At 52.9% G+C, this 20,359-nt stretch overlaps 1 protein-coding gene across 3 annotated transcripts in view; it reads right to left on the bottom strand.

Annotated features, from left to right (window-relative positions):
- PC (pyruvate carboxylase) overlaps positions 1-18,713 on the bottom strand; it is an 85,356-nt gene extending 66,643 nt beyond the window's left edge. For 2 of the 3 annotated variants that reach the window (XM_027856018.1, XM_027856019.1), the window contains exon 1: positions 4,699-4,851. The gene's annotated coding sequence lies outside the window, so the exon portion shown is untranslated. Of the gene's footprint in view, positions 1-4,698; positions 4,852-18,691 lie in introns of those variants that run through there. The other variant, XM_027856020.1, reaches the window with a different exon arrangement.
- Between the last annotated feature and the right edge of the window lie 1,646 nt (positions 18,714-20,359).

The raw sequence follows: 20,359 nt of genomic DNA, 5'->3' as shown, positions 1-20,359 counted from the left end.
GATAGAAGCCACAGAGAGTAAATGCTGAGACCAGGCTAGACCAGGCACCTGTGGGGGTGGGGCACAAGGTCCTGACTTCAGAAGGTCCTCTACTCGTAGTGGAGCCTAACTCTGACAGGCACCCAGGGGACACAGGAGAAGACCAAACAGAGTTGACCCAGAACAAAGCCCTGGTTTAGGATCTAAAACTGGCGAGACAGCAAACCAATGAAAACAGGGTCATGAATGTCTGTAGATCGAGTGGTAACAAAAAAAGGGAATGTACAAAACCCCAAAACGAGCCTAGAAGAAAAACCCAACTCCTTCCCAGCTGCAAACAGAGACACAGGGGAAGAGAGAAAACGGATTTTCCCCAAAGACTCCTTGAATACCTTGGAGAGCTAAAGCCAAGAGTTGAGAACGGGAAGGGGCAGAAGCAGCTGAGGAGAACAAGGGTCGGCAAGAGGCTCCCTGAAGAGCTCAGCGGCCCCACGGAAATCAGGGACGCCAGTGGACACCTCAACAGACAGCGGGCTGTCTCGGGGTTCCGAAAACTCATGATGGAATGCAGAGGACGTTTCCAGGGCCACAAAACTGTTCAGATCTATTAAGAGTAATAAAGGCTGGTGTTCACATAGGCTCTTGCAGCGTGCAAAGCCCTTTATATGTTATCTCACTTGGTCCTCACAACAGCCCTGGTGAGCTAGGTACAACTATTGTTCCCATTTTGCAGGTGAAGCAACTGAGGCTGACAGCGGTTAAGGGACTTGTCCAGTCACATAGCTAGTCAGTATCTGAAGCAGGCTTTGAACTCAGGTGTTCCAAACTCCAACTCCAGGAAGACCTCGGAAGAAAAACAACCGAGACTATCATGGAACGACCAGGTCATAGAAGAGATTCTGTGAGCAGCCAGAAAGAACCAATCAGGATCACACAAAACCTGCAAGCTTCGACCAGAGGAGAGAAGATTTCGAAATATGATATTCCAAACAGCAACAGAGATGCAGACTCAGAACCCAGAGTAACTCTGCCTACAAAGCTAAATATAATCCTATATTGAGGGGTGGGGGCGGAGCGGAAACTGGAGAACTTCCAAATGAGACCAAAGCTGAGATGGAACTTTGAAACACAAACCCAAGAGGAACAAGAGACCTAGAAAATGAAGCACAATGATATAGCTGACATCCTAAGAGGAGGAGAAGAAACAGAGGCACCTTCAGAGCCTCCCTCTTCAGACCACCGAGGGAGTTAAGAAAGAAAAGCTGAGACCGTACAGGCGGATGCTTATCTATCATCTGAGGACCAGAAGGGAAGGAAGAGAAAGGAGGCAAATGGAAGATATTCAAGGAGGAAGGAGGAAGGGGGTGGGATTCGCTATTTCTCACAATTAGAGCACGAGAGAAGAAGGAAATATAAACATGGGGAAAGCAAGGAAGGGGGAAGTGTAGACAGGACACTGCCATCCTCTTCTCTGACACTGATAAAGGAAGGAAGGTTACACACACACACACACACACTCACACGTACCCCACTATGGTGTAGAAATACACCAATCTCAACAGAGAAGCAAAAGAGAATGGAGGGGAGGGATGAGGGGGAGGATAATATCAGGGAGGGACAATCACAAGCAAAACAAACTTCCCGAAGGGAGAATTACAAGTGGGGGCAGAAATATAATCAAGAATTAAAATCTAAGGGGGAGGGGGCCTCAATCAAGAAGTAGCTGAATAGGCCAGGATCTATGCATGTCACAGGATAGCACTGAACTGAAAGAATCCTGGGAAGTCTGGCCTAATGCAGGGTCAAGTGAGCAGAACCAGGAGAACATTTCTGTCCAGACAACATAGAAATCCAGAAAGACTTAAGAATAGTTACTGAGGCCATAACCTTCCATGCCTCAGGGACCCATAATAAAGGGCGTTACTCACCTTTGGTGATACTGCCCAGGACTCTCAGGGGAGTCATTCTGCTGGACTTGATTGCTAAGCAGGGTTTGGGGAAGGAAGGCTGCAACAGTTGTGCCCAAAAGAGGCCCACATGGACACATTTTTTTAATTCACATAAGAGAACAAAAGGAATTCAGGAGAACTGACAAGGAGGACAGTTTTGAAAGTAACTCATAAACTTCATTTCCCACTTTTTGTGAAAAAGCAAGCAGTCTAAAGCAGACAGTCACTGTCTCACGCACAATCTTCTTTGTGTTCTTCTGTGTTTGCAGAAGTGCTTGAAGTTGGGGGTGTTTCTGTCCAGAATAAAAACAAACAAAACCTAAGAATATTGCATTGCGAGGTTCATTCAGTCCTCCAAGCAGCCGGAAGGCTTTTCCCTACGAGTTCCGGGAACTCTTTTCTTTGAGCCAGCCCCCAGAACCGAGAAGGCTGGGTGGCCTAGGCCTGCCAAGTCACGACTCAGTGGGCATCTTTCAAACTTGCCCTCACCCACTGCTCCTGAGGCAGTTTCCCCCTCCACATTATTTCAGACAGGGGCCACATCTCCCCACCCCCACCCCAGTCTTCTCTTCTCCAGGCTCAATGAGAGAGAGAGAGAGAGAGAGAGAGAGAGAAAGAGAGAGAGAGAGAGCCTTCAAGAAGCTCACAACAGGCAAACAAAAAAAGATAAACAGGAAATAATTAACAGTGAGAAGGCACTGGAATCAGTTTCCAATGAAGGATGGGATTTTAGCTGAGACTTCAAGGAAGCCAAGGAAGTCAGAAGGTGGCCTTAAGAAGGGAGGGCATTCCAGACATGGGGCACAGCCAGAGAAAATGCCCAGAGCCCAGAAATGGAGGGACTTGCTCATTCAAGGAGGACAGGGTCACTGGGTCAAAGAGCACTTGATAGGAGGAAGCCTGGAAAGGTAGGAGGGGGTCAGGGATGAAAGGCTTTGAAGGCCAAACAGAGGGTTCTGTATTTGCTCCTAGAGGCAATAGGGAGCTGCTGGAATTAATTGAGGAGGGAAATAGGTGCCATGGTCAGAGCTGGGCTGAATGGAGGACGGACGGGAGCGGGGAGAGACTGGAGGCAGGCAGAACCCCTAGAAGCGACTGACATCGTCCAGAAATGAGGTGAGACGGGTCTGTACCAGGCTGAGGGCTGCGTTAGAGGAGAGAAGGGGCAGAGGACATGCAGCAGAGGTGAAGTCCACAGGCCTTGGATGAGGGGGCGGGAGGAGTCTGGGCTGAATGCCAGGCTGGGAGCATGAGGGCAGTGCCCTCGAGGGAAGATGGGGGGGCGGGGTTTGAAGGGGCAGATGATGAGTTCTGCTTTGGACGCGTTGAGTTTAAGGTGTTTACTGGACATCCAGTTTGAGACGCCTGAAAAGCAACTGTTGATATGAGATCGGAGATCAGCAGAGGGATTGGGGGAGGAAAGGGAGATTTGAGAATCCTTCACATAGAGATGGTCATTAAATCCATGGGAGCTGATGAGATCATCAGGTGAAGTCGTATGGAGGAGAAGAGGGCCCAAGACAGACCCCTGAGGGATACCTACAGGAACAGCTGGATGAAGATCCAGCCGAAGAGACTGAGAAGGAGAGGTCAGAGAGGTGGGAGGAGAACAGAGAGAGGCAGAGACAGAGTGCCAGACTGCCAAGGAGGAGAAGGGGATCGGGGGCGCCCAAGGACGCAGAGAGGCCAGGGAGGGTGAGGCCTGAGAAAAGGCCACCGGATCAGGCCGTGAAGAGACCATCGGCCTCTTCTTCACCACGCAGATTCCAGGTCCTTCCCCCTTCTGAAGCCCAACTCTGGGTGGTCTTCAGCTTATCAATGGCCACAGCGGAACACGGGGGAAACTATCGCAAGGCACTAGAGCACCGTGGAAAGGGCACTGGGTCTAGAGTTGGAGGACCTGAGTTCAAATTCCACTTCTGACACCTCCCACCTGGATGACTCTGGGAAAGTCACTTAAACCTCCTGGGCCTGCCTCCTCATCTCTAGAACGGAGTGGTTCAGACGAGGCAGATGCGGGGCCTCTGAGGCCTCTTCTACCTCCCCAGCCCTGGACACTCGGCCTTTGGGGAGGCAGCCCCCAGGTTCGCAGGAAGCACTCAACCCCCCAAGACATTTTTCAAACTGCTGTCTGCCCGTGCCTCTCCCACCTCGTGCTGGTCAAGCCCGTTCTTTGAATGCAGGCTCAGGGCTCAGCGCTGTGCTCTTGATCAGTCATCTGAGTTGTGTCTGACTCTCCATGACCCCATCGGGGGTTTTCTTGGCAGAGATACTGGAGGGGTTTGCCATTTCCTTCTCCAGCTCACTTGACAGATTAGGAAACTGCGGCAAGCAGGGTGAAATGACTTGTCCAGGGTCACAGAGCTCGGAAGTGTCTGAGACTGGATTTGAACTCAGAGAGATGAGTCTTCCTGACTCCAGGCCCAGTGCTCTGTGCACCTGGCGCCCCCTAGCAGCCCACTTTATACCGTAATTGACATCATCCTGCCTTCTCGAGTGGGGTGAAGAGTCAGGAAAGACGGAGACAATTTGGAACTCAAAATTTTCTAAAATGGATATTAAAAATTTTTTAATGCAACTGGGAAATATTTAACAAAATAAATTTTAAAAATATGTTTTTAAAAGCCTTTTTACTGATCCCTACCAAATGTCATGTTACCAGATTCAGCCCGAGCCTGTCAAGATCTTTTTGTATCCTGACTCTGTTGCTCTGAACATCAGCTCTCTTTCCCAACACTGTGTCTTGTGTCTTACTTACTTACTTACTTACTGCTTAAGTGTGCCACCTCCGCCTTTAAGCCCAGCTCCTTGGGGCACACCCCTGGGAGCCTCCTGCCCAGCCAGCAGCGAATCCAGAAAGGCTTTGCCGTGAGCTCAGCACACTAGTTCCACCGCGTCCCCCTGACTTACTAGTTTAATGTACCTGTCAGAAAAGGAAACAAGGTCAGTGTGGCCCGGCTGCTCTGGGAAGCCGTGCATGCTGCCTCTCGTTAACTTCTACGTGGTCACTAACCATTCCTTGAAGGCCCCATTCTCGAATGCTCCTGGACTTGGAGTCAAGCTCACTAGCCCAGAGTTCACAGATGCTGCTCTCTTCCCCTTCCGGCCCTTCTCTAGGCCTGAGGTCCCTCTCCTACATGAGGCTCACTCACCTCTTCAGTCCTCTGGAGCTCTGCTCCTGCACCTTCTGGGAGAGCAGCCACAGGTAGCCAGCCCCTTCCCACCGCCCTCCTCTGGAGGGCCCGGCTTCCATCTTTCCAGGTATATTTTTCAATGTGAGTTGATTAGGGAGTTCTCGGTGCATCCTCAGTGAGGACGCTGTCTGTTCAGACAGCTCTCATGTCTCCTCTTCACTGGCACCATTTCTCTTTGGGTCTTGGGAATCTCATCCTGGAGTTCCTCCCACCGTTCCAGGTCTGACTCCCTCTCTCTGATGACTCTGAAATCTGCTCTGCCCTGGGCAGGTGCCTCACACGTCTACACCAGCTACTGGCTCCTCCCTGTCAGAGAGGACCCAACAGAGAAGAGAATGTTCTTCTCCCCATCTGCTGATGGATGAACTCACCAGGGCAAGTCCAAGGGCCCTCAGCTATTCTGCTCTGGGCAGCAGGAGACCTCCAGCAGGTAACTCCTCCCCAGACCCCCACCACATGCCGCTGAGCCCAGCCTGCCGCCTGTTTCCCCAAAGCCTGGCCTCTGGCCTCTCTCTGGCCAGGTGGTCTATAGTGTACTATGAAGGCAATGCTGCTTCTTCTTCTGCCACACCAGTGACATGGTGCCCTCGGGGCTCCCGGTCCACAAAGTGGAAGACCTGTGGACAGCTGGTCCACACGTGGCTGGGAGAATTCTTTTTTGAATTTCCCTTTTTATTATTGAGGTAACCTTCAGACATAAACTAACATTTCCACATGCAAAGAACAAAAAAGAGGATTGTATACGAAGCCTAAAAAAGCATATATTAAATAAAACAAGGTAGGAACAGAACCGCCCTGTTTGTGTCCCCTTCAGAATTAGTGTTCTTTTAACATTTTTTAAAATACTTTTTTTTTCATCTCTATCACTAGCCACCCACCTTCCCTCTGCCCTCCCCTCCCTCAGTTACATGCACGTAGATATTCTGGCCACCCAAATTCCACTTGGTCGCTCTCTGAGTGGCAGGCCCTCCCTCCTAGTCCCGGGTCACATCAGAGAAGGGAAGGGGCCATTCCAGCCCAAGCCCTGGGGACAGGTCTTGCCGGGGAGGGGCCCAGGGAGGGGCCACGTGGATGGGGCATGAGGATCACCCTCCCTAGGCTGGGGAGGCTCATTAGCAGGAACATCTTCTGCCATAGCAACTGTTCAAGACTCCATGGGACTCTGGAGGGTTACTGAAGGGCAGTGGCAAGCAGCCCTGGCATGGGGACCCTGGATTCTCCACCCTGGAGGAGCTCGTCGCCCATGTGGACAAAGATGCCCGGCCTCTGGCAAAACTGAAGATGGAGAGTAGAGAAAACATGTGCCAGGCACTGTTCCCCTGCCCGTGGCCATCATCTTGTTCTGTCATTGCAGTCATGTCTGACTCTCAGTGACCCCACTGGGGGTTTTCCTGGCAGAGATACTGGAGGGGTTTGCCATTTCCTTCTCTAGTTCCTTTGACAGATGAGGAAACTGAGGCAAACAGGGTAAAGTGACTTGGCCAGGGTCACACCGCTAGGAAGTGTCTGAGGCCGTATCTGACTCCAAGCTCAATCCTCCGCGCCACCTGGCTGCCCCCTGAAACAACTCGGAGACAGGCCGACCACTCACCCTTAGCATGCCCATGCTGCTCAGTTCCTAGACTTTTCCCATTGCCTTGGCCCCTAAAGCCCTCCCCAACTTCCACAAAGGATTAGTATGACAAGGCCTCACGGGTAGGGTTCCAGAGTCAACTATCCTTGTCCTGAACCCATATCACCCGAGGCTTTGACATCAACCCCAACTCCTGGCCTTGGGGCCTGGCAAGACCTGTCCCCTAGTGCTTGCTCAGCTTTCTCCCCCTCCTCCTCACTGGGAGTTGGGCCTGGGTTCGAATTTCACTGAAGCACTGACATGGCCCAGAAGCTCTGCTTCCTTCTCTAAGAGGAGGCCAATTCTGGAGCCCTGCTCCCATTCTCGCCTTGCCATCTGCTTGCTATTCCTGGCCCGGGGCCTCCAGTTGCTCTATTCACTGTCTCTGGCCAGGGGCCCCTTTCACTCAGCTAAGAGCTTGCCTTTTGTCCTGAGTCTTCTGTCTGCCCAGCACTGCCTCAGGTCCCTCGACCTTATCAGCAAAGAGTGCATGGACTGAGTGAGGGAGGTGTGAAAGAAGCGTGAGTGCTTCCCAGGGCCCAGGATGGCCACTGAAATCATCTCGCGGGACTGTGTCAAGAGGGACAGGTTCTCATTTCCCAGGGCCTTGGGAAGACTTCCATAACGCTGGGGCCTGCAGAGGCCAGGCCGGCCTTGCCCCTCCCCCATATCGAAGGAGGGCTGCCAATCCCCAAAGTTCTTCCTTGGGGAGAAACGCTGAGCTGGTTTCTGAGCTCATTTCTTCTCTCTTCTCCTAGGGTCCAGCTTGGAAGCCCTAAAGCCGGGGTGGGCAGAGCGAATGAAAGGGGCTTAATGTGTCCTCCCTCCTGTCCCACTGAGCTCTCCATGGGAATGGGCATGGTAGCCCTGGGCCTCATTAATCACTGTGTGCCACTCGGCCCCCCAGAAAGAGACGGCCTCAAAGTCACCTTCTGTTCTTGCCTCCCCCTCACGGCCAATCAGCTGCCAAGGCTGGCAGAGTCTCCCCCACATCTCTCCCCTCCTGGCACTAGTCCAGGCCAGGCCCTTATCACGCCTCTCCAGCGGGACTACAGTAATCTCCTGAGCACTCTCCACACCTCTCCAGTCCAGCCTCTGCCTCGTTCTCACAGCCGTGTATGTCAAATAGCGACCGACTATTAGAAAACAAGCAAAAATGAAGGCCTGAAAAACACATCAGGTCGACCAAAAAAATCCAGGCAGCTCTTGTGTGGGAAGCTCGAAGCAATTCCAGAAGGCCGCCTCCAGCACAGACATCAGTGGGCCGCTGGGAAAGAGCAGGGGGCAAGCCAATCTAGTGGTCACTGGAAGGCCCTTGAGTGAGGCAGGCCTCCCAAAGGGTGCAAGACTTGGGCAGCGGGGGGTGGGGGGAGTTGTCCTTAGGACAGCAGGCAGACACGCCAGGTGGGGAAGGGCCCCATGCATTCAGCACCCCAACTGGGCGGGGAGGAAAGCACCCCTCTTTAGTTCCCATCCTTGACCAGAGATCAAGACCAGAGGTCTCCTCACAGGAGAAAGGTAACAGCAATTAGCATATGAGCATTTCGTTCAGGAATGAGGGGAAAGGAGGAAACATAAAGCCTTTTTAAAATGAGAAGTTACAGAAACCAGGTCAACCATAATATCTGAGGGGGAAAAGGACGGGGAAAGTCAGGGTGTATATCACAGCCACACCCACAGATCATAGGGACAGTCGCCATCCCATCTTTTTTAAAACCAAGGCTCCAGGCTTCAAACTCTGATAGAGCAGCAGCCAACGGGACGCGACGGACTAGACGAGGAGAGTCAGAAACAACGGACCCAAGAAGCCAGGGTCCGAGAAAGCAGAAAGAACTCCCTGTCTGATTAAAAAAGGAAAGAGAAAACCGCTTGGAAAACTGGAAAACAGTCTGGCAGAAATTAGGCTTAGATCAACCCCTTACCCCACTCTCCCCAATACTTTCTGAATGAATACTCGATCTTAATACTAAAGTTCATACTAGAAAAAATTAGAAGAAAAGCAGCTCAGAGACCTCTCACAGCTATGGGAAAAGTGTATATATGTATATGTATATGTGTACGTGTGTGTGTATATACACACATATATGTATATATACGTATGTATGTGTGTATATATGTAAATATAAATTGTTGACATATCTTAGACACCAAACCTTTATCAGAGAAATCTGATACAAAAGATTTTTTTCCCATTTAACTACTTCCCTTCTTAATATAGGTGCATTAATTTTGTCTGTATAGAAGTTTATGCATTCTTAACCAAACAAGGGATAGAGGCATTTGCAAAAGATAAAATAGATAACTTTGGTTTCATGAAACCGAAAAGCTTCTACAAAGCCATTCCCCAATTGATAGGTGGCCAAAAGATATGAAGAGTTCTCAAAAGAAGGAATGCAAAGCATTGACAACGTCATGAAAGGATACTCCAAGTCATTGATAAGAAGTTTAAAGAAAATCAAAACAACTCTGAGGTTTCAAAGATGACAAACAAGATGGCGAGAGTCAATGGTATAGGGTTGTGGAACAACAGGTATGCTGATACAACACTGGCAGAACTGCAAACTGGTCTGACTATTTTGTAAAGTAATTTGGAATTATGCAAATAAAGTGACTAAAATGTCCCTCAGCTTAGACTCTGAGATTCCATTACACTCTTATACCTCAAGGAAGCTACTGAGAAGAACAAAGTCCCCACATATGCCAAAATATTCGCAGCTGCACTTTTTGTGGCAGAAAAGAACTGGAAACAAAGTCGATGCCCACTGACTGCGGAATGGCTACGTGACTAGAAGGGAATGCTCCTGTGCTCTAAGAAATAACATGTGTGATGAATACACACAAAGATCTATATGAACTGATGCAGAGGAAATTCAGCAGACTGACTCCAACAACGGAAAGGCAAGGAACCACGTGCAAAAAAAAAATCAGAAACGAAGGTCGCAAAACTATAAAGAAAAATCATGACACTCAAGACAGAGTGGGAAATGCCATTCCCAGCCTTCCCCTTTGTGGAGGCGGGAGGTCCACAACTGCTCCGCACTAGGCATTGCTCCGGACTCTTTCAATGTGTTAATGAGTTGTGATTGCTTTCCTCTTCCTTCCCTTTTTCTTTTTTAAAAACCTTTTAAAAAGTACTCTTTGTTATACTGAGTGGCTCTCTGAAAGAGTCAAGGGGATACCAGGGAAAATTATGACGATGTGAAAAACAAAAGACATCAACAAAAACTTATTAAAAAACCAACAAAGGCCACTGTGACTAAACTTCTCTGATAGGAAAAAGAGAAATTGGATTGAGGGATGGAAGTAAAGAGAGAGTGTACTGAAGAACTTAAATTAACCAGAATTTTCCTTCCCTCCTAGCAGCTTTCAGGGGAAAAAACAAATCCCAAAGAAACAAACCTCCATCTAAACGGGCTTCCTTTTTAAAAAGCAATGCCCAGGGTCTGTCCTAATCAGACGAGCGTAGCCCAGGAGAATAGCCCCAACCACTGCCACTGCTGGAGAGCAGAGAAGGCCGAATCCTCTGAACAATCAATAAGCACTTATTCACAGGCCCCAGCCCAAGCCTTGGCTGCCCAGAGCCCACCCCTTCTCCCAAAGGTCACGGGCCCAGGCTCCTCTGGTCCCTGGAGACAGCTCACAATGAAGGGATCCTGGACCAGGTCCTAATGACCATTTGGTCCTATCACCCGCCTTGCCACTTGTGCCCGGGGCACAACAAGCCAGTGTCCGAGCTGACCGCCCAGCCACGGTGCCCTCGTGACCCGTGAGCCTTGCCACCCTCCCTGTGGCTGAACTCTCTTCCAATCAGAATATAAGCTCCCCCTTTCCTATCTGTATTCCCAAATGATCAGCACAGCACTTGGAACAAAGGGAAACATTTTCATTCGATTCCATCCTCAAGTCAATACAGATTTGGGCCAAACTTCTCCATTCACCAAGTTCTGTCCCAGGGGTGGGGAGCCTGTGGCCTTCTAAATCCTTAAGTACAGCCTTCTGACTGAATCCAAATCTTACAGAACAAATTTATTCAAAAGGCCGCATTTAAGCATTTAGAAGGCCGCAGGCTCCCCACTCCTGTTCTATCCTAAGAACTGAGATTCAGAATAACTGTACTAAGACAATTCAGATTTCTGACCTGAAGATTATGGCAGCCAGAAAGTATCAGCTAAAGGCAGGAAAGTATAGGGATATACATTACCAAGATTTTCAAAGAGTGTAAAAAAAGAAAAAAGGATTTCCTAGCCTGTTCCCCATTAATCCAATTCCCTGAGCATTCTGAGAAAGCCGGTTTGACTAGACGCTTTGCCCAGCAGAGCTTGGCCCTCGAGGCAAAGATTTCTACCCTACCACTCTGAGGAGGAGAACTCTGAAGGCATAGGAAGCTGAGGCCTCTTCTGATTTTCACTTTGCACAAGGTACGAGTTATTTTTCTGGATGTGTCAGCACCCTTCCTGCCCCTCCACCAGTTTCCTTCCAGGTGGGCCATAAGGATCAAACGAAGCAGCAGGCACAAAAGTTCTTTCAGAAAGTATTGGGGAGGGTGGGGTAAGGGGTTGATCTAAGCCTAATTTCTGCCAGACTGCTTTGCAGTTTTCCAAGCGGTTTTCTCTTTCCTTTTTCAATCAGATAGGGAGTTCTTTCTGCTTTCTCGGACACTGGCTTCTTGGGTCCACTGTTTCTCGATGCCCTCTTCTGCCTTGGCTTGGAATGAACAGAGAGCCAGGGACGAGGGAAGGATCTGAACAGGGAGTAGAAGGGCATTGAAAACTCTTGTCCCCTCCTCTCCCCTCAGCAGCCTGGAGGGCTTCCCTCTCACCCACTGGGGCCACAGGAGCTGGAGAGAAGCAATGCTCAGATGATCACTTTCCACCACTCTCCACCCACTGACTAAGCTTTCCTTAACTGGTCACAGCCAAAGACGCAGCAAATCCCTTTGGAAATTCCCAATTCATTGATCATCCTACACCCAAAAGATTCCCTATGCCCTAAGAGACCTCCTTTACTAAACATCTATAAAAAGAACTTTGGGGAGTGTGTCTCAAGGAGCCGAGAAGCCCATAGTCACAGGATTTAGAGTTGATTATCCACCACCTCAGACCACTTCCGTTTGCAGAAAAGGAAACTGAGGCTGCATCGGCAGAGCCGGAACCCAGGTCCGGCCTCCAAAGCCAGGGCCCTCTCTGTTATGCCAGGCTGTCCCTGCCACAGGGATGCCTGGTCCCAGCTCAATGTCCACCGAGCCAGGCCTGGGCATCTGAAGTCTCATCACCCAGTGATTCTTTGGTCAGAAGGGGCCTGAGGCTTTTCTGAGCCTGGGCACATCTGACCGGTGACAGATGATACAGGGAGTTACACACTTAGCTTATTCCAAGTCACTGCCACAGCAGCTAAGCCAACAGCAGGAAAAGGTCTGACTCAGCAGACTGAGGGCACGGGGAATTTTCCAGATGTCTTCAGTGACAAGTGTCAGAATAGATTTCTCCCTGCCTCGTCTCGGCCCTGTTCCATGCCCAGCTGGTGAACCTGTACTTTGACCGGGCTTGGTCATCTCCTAACCAGCCTCGCCTTCCGAAGGGGCCTCAGAGGGAACTAAAGAGGTCCTTAGAACACAAACAGGCGTGAGGCTGGCTCCAGCCTCCCCCTTCCCAAAAAAACCCAACCAACCCCAAAACCAAATTCACATTCAGTCTTCTCAGCCAGCCTCTTTACTGATAGAGCCAAGGACAGGAGCGGGCACAGAACCTTGGGATAACGAAGACTGAGAGGAAAGTGCCGATGTGGCTCAGCACGTGGCTGAGGATGGGGGAGCACTAGACAACAGTACTGGAAACCGAAGGCATCTTTTGGGTGACTCGGTTTCCCCTTCTGAACATTAACGACCTTCATGTCAGAACTTAGCAGAAGAGATCCCAGAGAGCCGCCGCTGGGGGGAGGCCCCAGTTTCCTTCCAGGTGGGCCTTAAGCATCAAACGAAGCAGCAGACACAAAAGTTCTTTCAGAACATCAAGTCTGAGATATGTAAATGTAAATGGTTATTAATGTACGATTCCTCAACTCCATGAAATAGGAAAGAGATAAAAAACCATCACCCTCTTCCTCACTCCAAGGGATGTCACAGAAACAAAAAAAATCAGATTACAGTCTTCATTCCACTAACGTGAGCACGCCCACACTCACACACCCAGCTATGCACACGCTTGCCCCTCCCCCCGAAGCCCTCACTGACTTCTTTAGAGCCGCCTGGGGGAGTGGAAGGAGCACCAGACTTCAAGCCTGTATAGACCTCAGTTTCCCCATTTGTAAAATGAGACAACGGACCTAAGTGGCCTGTGAGGCCCCCTTCTGACTCTAAATCTCCAACAAAGCCACCCGGGTTTGAATCCCAACTCAGAGCTGACTCAGTCGCTCTGGGGGCTCACGGACGACACATTCATTTCTCTTAGCCTCAGCTTCTTCCCCTGTAAAATGAAGGTGTGAGCCTCTAGTGTAAAATGCACTATGCCGCCACAGAGAGAGAGAGAGAGAGAGAGAGAGCAGGCCTCAGAGCCTTGAAGCTGTGGGTCTGAGTCCTTCTTCTGGGCTTAGTGGCTCGGGGACCCTGACAGGCAAGTCCCCACCTCTTCCTGCTCAGGGTTTCGGGGAGAGCCAGGAAGGGTTCTCACAAGGAGTTCTGGACACCGCTTTCCCGGGCCCACTGGTCCCTCACCTCCTCCATGGTTCCGTCTGCATCACAATTCGGGATGTTGTCTCTGGAGGGAAGGGCCAATCTCAGACCTCCTTTCTATCCCTGAACTACCTCAGCACAGAGTGACTTGTTACCAGCTATAACCTGCTTTAACTTCAGCACAGTGAGCAGGAAGACGCAGGACTGTGTGAGAGGCAGATGTATGGCCAGCCATCCTGAGCCAAGCAGGAGGAGAAGGAGCCAGACAAGCCGTGGGGAGAGGAGCCCCAACACCGACGTCAAACCCAAGAGAGCCCCAGATTAACACTGTCCCTGTGGAACCTGTTATTTATTTTGGAGACAGCACCTGAGGAGCACCAGCCAAGGCCCACAGCCCGCCGGACAAGGGGAAAGTTCACGGAAATGGTCACGACCCAAAAGACCACCACAAAGGGGGACAATCAAAACCCCAGTTTCTTCTTTTTAAATAGCACAATAAAAATAATGATGGCAAGTTCCCCAAGGGCAGAAGGAAGTTTCAGCAGAGACAGAGAGAGACAGAGACAGAGACAGAGAGAGGAGACAGAGAGGGGAGACAGGCAGAGAGATAAAGACAGAGATAGAGACAGAAAGAGAGAGACAGAGAGGGGAGACAGAGGGGGAGACAGAGAGAGGAGACAGAGAGGGGAGACAGAGAGAGGAGACAGAGAGGGGAGACAGAGAGGGAAGACAGAAACAGAGAGACAGAGAGAAAGACTGTGCCTCAGGAGGCGCTGGGGCCTGGGAAGCCACTAAGGTGATCATCCAAGGTTGCCCAGCTAGGGTCAGGCTGAGCCTCCCTCAAGGCTCCCTGCTGCTGATGGAGAGGTGAATGACCCATGTCCCCCTTTGGTGATGTCACCAGGAAACGTCCAAAGTAAAATGTGCTTAGCACTACATAATAATGTGACCTAAGGAAGAGCAAGGCTGCCATGACAAGGAAAACCAGGATAAGCGAAGCTCACCCTCAGCACCCCAGAAGGGAGTCCCGTGTCCTGGTACCCCCGAGCGGCCCCCTTTGGCACACCCACAGTGGATGCCCACACCCAGCTCTCCATCACAATTGGTCTCCCTGAGGCTAGTCTCTGCCCCCTCCAATCTGCCTTGCATACCACGGCCAAGTGAATGGCTTCTCTGCTCAAATGCCACCAAGCTTTGTGACCACTACAAAGATACAGGCCAGATAAATAAATGGTCAAAGCCTACAAACAGGTAGTTTTCAGAAGAAATCAAAGCTATCAATAGTCACATGAATAAATGCTCCAAATCACTACTGATTAGAGAAATGCAATCAAAGCAGCCCTGAGGAGCCACCTCCCACCTATCAGATTGGCCAGCATGACAGAAAAGGAAAAGACAAATGTTGGAGGGGATGTGGAAAAGCAGGGACACGGAGGTACTGTTGGTCTGAGTCATGAACTGGTCCAACCAAGGTGGAGAACAACTTGGAACAATGCCCCAAGGGCTGTAAAACTGCCCATACCCTTTGACCCAGCAATACCACTCCTAGGTCTGAATCCCAAAGAGAGTGAAGAAAGAGGAAAAGATCCCATGTGTACTTTGGACCTGAGTTCAAATGCAGCTACGGCCATTATTGCCTCTGTGGACAAGTCAGCAAGGCTCTCTGGGCCTCAGTTTCCTCATCTGTAAAATGGAAGGAGGGTGGCCTGGGTTCAAATCCTTCTTTCTACCTTTCCCAGCCACACGACTGACCACAGGAAAGTCATTTACTCTCAGCCTCAGTTTCTTCATCTGTAAAACAGAGGTAATAACACCTTCAGGGAAGAAAACCCATTGGGAGGGCTCTGCAGGCTTTACAGGAAGCTCTCACCAGCAAGATCACGGAGCCGTTGGTTTCGGACAGGCCTCGGCCACTCCCGCTGACCTCGGGTGACTATGGAGTCCTTGCCGCTCGGGTTATGGACCTTGATTAACAGGAAACAGAACTCAGGTTCGGGGATCGCGGTTTTTCTGAACCATTACTTAAGGGGAGAAAAATGGGGTGATTCTAACTTCTCCATCGAGTCCCAGAACTCCTGGAGCAGAGGCAGTGGAGGTCTGGGGGGCAGAGCTGACCCACTTCCTCAGCCTTCCCGATGCTAGGAAAGGAACTGTTCTGATCGAAACTTTCCATCATTCAGGCAACAAGCATCAAGTGCCTACTATGTGCTGGACCCTCTTCTAGGCACTGGAGACACGGAGACAAAACCAGCCACGAAGGCTGTCACATCCTGTCATAGCAAAGAGGCCCACGTTTATAAAAGCAAAACAGAGAAAACTTCCATTTGGGAAGTGCCGGCGGCTTGAGAGGAAAGGGTGAGAGCAGGGAAGGTGCAGGTCACCCCGCCTCGCTCAGCAGCGTCCAGGATCCAGCAGAGAACTTCGGTCCGGGCTCCCCGCTGGCCCACGGACGAGACCCTCGTCTGGGAGCGCCATCTCCGGCCGGAAGCCTCCCCCTCATCTCGGCTCCCTTTAAGGCCGGGCTGGAATCCCATCTTTTACCAGAAGCCTTCCTCAATCTCCCTCAATCATTGCAGATTTATCTCATCTGTATCTTGTTTGCACACGACTGCTTGCATATAGGTTGTGAGTCTTTTGCTTCTCTGTCTTGACGGTGCTTGGCCCAGGGCCCAGCACATAGTAGGCGCTTAACAATCCAACCCAGAAAGTCAGGGGAGAAGTAAAGTGGAGGAAGCCTGGAAAGAGGCCTCTCCACGCCCAACAGAAGATCTGCTATTTGCTCTTGGAGATAATAGGAAGCCACTGAATTGTACTGGGAGGGGCAGTGATGGGGTCAACGTCGGGCTTGGGAAAGACTGCTTTGCTAGCTGGGTGAAGGACAGACTGGACGCCCCGGCAGCCCCCGCAACAGCCCAGGTGTGTGTGATGGGGGCCCGCCCCAGGGCGGGGCCACGGCACAGGAGACAAGGGGGCGCCAAAGAGATGTCACAAAGGTAGAAATGGGAACGGCTGGCGACAGGGAGGAGAACGCGACTCTGCATCGCAAGTCTGGGAGACGGGAAAGACGCAGAAAATCGGAAATGCCATTTGGGCCACCATGAGGTTACGGTGTGTGCTGGCCCCCGGCTGAAGACGGCCAAGGGACAGGGGAGGTCGGCAGAGAGGCTCGGGCCAGAATCACCCGACAGATGGGGCAGGAGCCCACGGGGGCTGCTGCGGTCACCAAGTGAAGGGGTACAGAGGGAGAAGAGGGCCCAGGACAGGGCGGGAGACACCCACCCGCAAGACCATCCAGCACAGACTGAGGAGAACCCCGAGAGAGAGGCGAGCACGGAGGAGGAAAGGAGGGCAGACGGTCAGAGGGCTGCTAACTTTGGGGAGAGACCCCGAGCTCTGAAGAAGGCAGCAAATGCTAAGAAGCAGAGAACGCTCCAGCCCTGGGGGATGGCGCCTGGTCTGGGGAAAGAGACGAGAGGGGGCGGAAGGCAGCCTGCCACCGGCCTGCCTCGAAGAGCCTTGAACGCCAAGCCCAGGCCTTTGTAGGGAGGCCACTGCAGCGGTCTTGGCAAGAGGGGATAAGTATCTGAACGAGAGAGAACGGAGCAATGTCTGAGACCCGATGCTGGGGCAGAACGAATGGGCAAAACCTGCCTCTGTCCCACGGGAGCCTTCCCCCAAGGAATGACCTGGAGAGGCACCTGGGTGGGCAGCACCGGGCCCAGAGCACCAGGCCTGGAGCCAGGAAGCCCTGCGCTCAAATCCAGCCTCCGGCAAGTCACAGAACTGCTCCACACCTCAGTTTCCCCATCTGTGAAAATGGGGCTGTTACCATTAACAACAGTAATCACAGCTAACAGCCCCCAAAAGCACTTGACATGCTATCTCCTGCTACTCTAGACACCCCTAGGAGGGAAGGGCCACCCATGTTCCACAGGAGAGGAAACTGAGGCACGGATCTGTTCAGTGACTTGCCCAGGGTCACACGGCTCCTACCGGCCCTTCCCTCCCCGCACCTCCGCCAGGACCCAGGGAGATAACATCCGCAAAGCGCCTGGCACCCCCAAACACGGCTCTGAACGCGAGCCAAGACGATGACTCTGTGGGCTTCCTATATGTCCACGTTATTTCCCCAGTGGGTTTTCGCTGCCATCCCATGCAGGACCCGCCCCATAACCGCTTCCTCATTCCACAGTCACTCCCCACTGGCCCCCGGCCCAGTCCCGGCCAAGCAGACGCTGACCCGGCCGGCCAGAGACCAAGGCGCGGGTGGGGTGGGTCGAGCAGCGCCCAGCCGGCCGGAGGAGAGACTGTGGCCCAGTCATCCACGCTGAGCCTCCGCTTGCTTGTCAGAAAGCTGGTGGATGGAGGAAGACGGAGGCCCAGGGACGGGAAATGACAAGACCAAGGTCACGCAGCTCAGTGGCAGTCAGTCAGTCAGTCCACAAGCACCTCGCTGAGGATACCAACACACTGTCCCCACCGACCAACCGTATGCTGCTGGTGCACAATTGCTGCACCATCCTCCATCATCCTGAGAGCCCCTGGAGGGCAGCGGGGCTGGCACACAGTAGGTGCCTAATAAAGGCCGGCTGCCCCTCGACTTGATCTGAAGGGGAGGGGGAACACAGCCAAGACCAGACACGCGGGGGACGAGAAGCATTTATTCGGCGCCTCCTGGAGCAGGAGCTCAATGAACAGCATCGGTTTCGGGGGGGGGCTGGAAGGGGGGCGCCGACGCCCGCTCCCAGCCACGTACAGCCCGCTGCGCCCCTCGCGGAGCCTCAGTTTCCCCTGTCACCATATCCAGGGACAAGCAGCCGGTGCTGCCTTGGGGGAGTGTGCCTGCCCTCGGGGAGCTTACACTCTGTTTGGGACTAGTCAGAAGGGCGCTTAAGGCAAGTCCTCTCCCTCCGGGCCTCAGTTTCCTCACCCGTAAAATGGGGGCGAGGAGCCTTGTGAGTCCCCCCTGGCGCGCTGCGCCCATTTGACAGAAGGGCAAACTGAGAGAGACGCGTCAAAGGACGAGGTGGCTGCGAGGGCGGGGTGACGGGGTCGCGTGACGTGCTCCCTTGCGGGGGGGGGGTGTGAGGGGGCGCGTGCCCGCCCCCCGGCCCCGTCGGGCTCGCGCCACCGCGCGCGCGCGTTACATAAAGGTCCGCGCGCTCCCCTGAGGGCGGGGGCGGGTGAATTGGGGGGGTGGAGAGGGGCGGGGAGGGGCAGAGACGGAGGAAGAGGAGGAGGGGGGCGAGCAGGGAGCTCGGGGCCGGGAGCGAGCGGCCCAGGGACTCACCGCAGCCGCAGACCAGACTCCGTCGCCGCCGCCGCCGCCGCCGCTGCCACTCAGCCACTGCCGCCGCCGCCACTGACAGTTCCGCTGCGGCCCCGCGCAACCAAACTTGCTGCGACCGCTGCCCCGCCCCGCCGACATCCATTGGGCGCCGCTGCCCGGCCCCTCCTGCCGTTGGACAGCGTTCCCTGTCACTCACCGCTCTCTAGACCAGCCCCGCCCCGCTCCCGGCTGTCAGTCACATTTAAGCCTTGGCGCCGCGCACTCGCTCCGCCCCCGCGAACCGAGCAGGCCCAGCCAATGGCTAGCTCGGCGCTTAGGGCCCGCCTCCTCCCGGCACCCGCCCCCTTACCCGGCCCGGGCTCCCACGTGGGCTGCCGAGCCCCCGGTCCTCGCCGGCCGCGGCGCCTCTATAGGCGGAAGCCGCCGTACTGAGGTTCGCCGTGATTGGCTGATGGAGGGGGTGGGACCCTCGGGTTCATTCATCTGAGCCGCACGTGTCATTTAAAACCGCAACCATAACAGGGCCCGGCGGGGCGGGGAAAGCGGAAAGCCCGGGGTGGCAGCGTATGGAGAACCCGAAAGGAGGAGCCGGGACGGGGCGGGGCAGAGCAGAGCTGCACAGCCTGGAAAACTACACGTCCTCACCCGGGGGGCGGGGAGACTGGACTGGACTGGACCTTTTTCCTCGCTTTACTGATGGGGAAACTGAGGCACAGAGCGGCGAAGGGACTCATAGGGACAAATCACTCAGCCTCTCTGCAGCTGTTTCCTCTGCTGTCTCCTGGTGACGATAATGCTTGCACTACCAAGTTAGAAGACTTGAGTTCGAATCCTCTGTAAAATGAAAGGGTTGAGCCTGATGCTCTGGGAGCTTCTTTCCTGCACCGGCGATCACAGAGCCTATCTCCAGATGCTTTGGAAAGGAAAAGTCCCCCCAAGGCATTATGCAAATATACCTTCATATTTGCACACTCACGGGCCAGGATTGCCTGGCCTCCTCCCCTCCCCCTCTTGGAATGTTTTCTCTTCCACTCCAGGCTCAGTTCTAAAGCCGGTTCCCACTGGGAGGTTTTCCTGGTCGCCGCCCCCAACTTCCCTGGCAGTTAGTTTGCTCTCCCTCGGAGGACTGACATTATTTTCTTATCTGCTTAGAGTGGTTTGAAATCCTCCTGAGGAATCTGGCTAAACCCGGGTTTAAAAAGCCCTGCCTCTGATTTGCAGGATGGGCCATGCAGTTAAAACTCCCAGCAAGTGCCCCAGACAAGTCTAGGACTGCAGTTTGCAGACTACGTGCGTGGGTACCAGACTGGGGAAAACTCTGGCCCGGCCCACACGGAAGCTGTACGTGACAAATGTTTGTGGGGCTGAATTTAATTAGGAATGAGGCTCCTTAGACTGCCTGAGGCTGCCTCCGAAAAGAGATCTTGGGGGCGCCGGACTCCACCCTGGGGCTTCTCCAAAGTCCTCTCTCTTGGGCTCCTTTTCATCTCCACCCACCCGCCTAGGGTAGCCTCGGGACATCTCAGACTATAAGCAAGGTCCTGGGCTCCCGGGAGGTGGATAATGCAGTCCCCAGCTCCTCATACAAGCATTTAGGGAAATAATGCGTCTCAGGGTTTTGTTGTTCAGTCTTGACGCCTTTTGGGGTTTTCTTGGCAAAGGCACTCA

Source organism: Vombatus ursinus, unplaced genomic scaffold (assembly GCF_900497805.2).
Source record: "Vombatus ursinus unplaced genomic scaffold, bare-nosed wombat genome assembly UNPS02011369.1, whole genome shotgun sequence".
Lineage (NCBI taxonomy): Eukaryota > Metazoa > Chordata > Mammalia > Diprotodontia > Vombatidae > Vombatus > Vombatus ursinus.
Note: the sequence above shows the minus strand (reverse complement) of the source record. Positions and strands in the feature narration are given on the sequence as shown.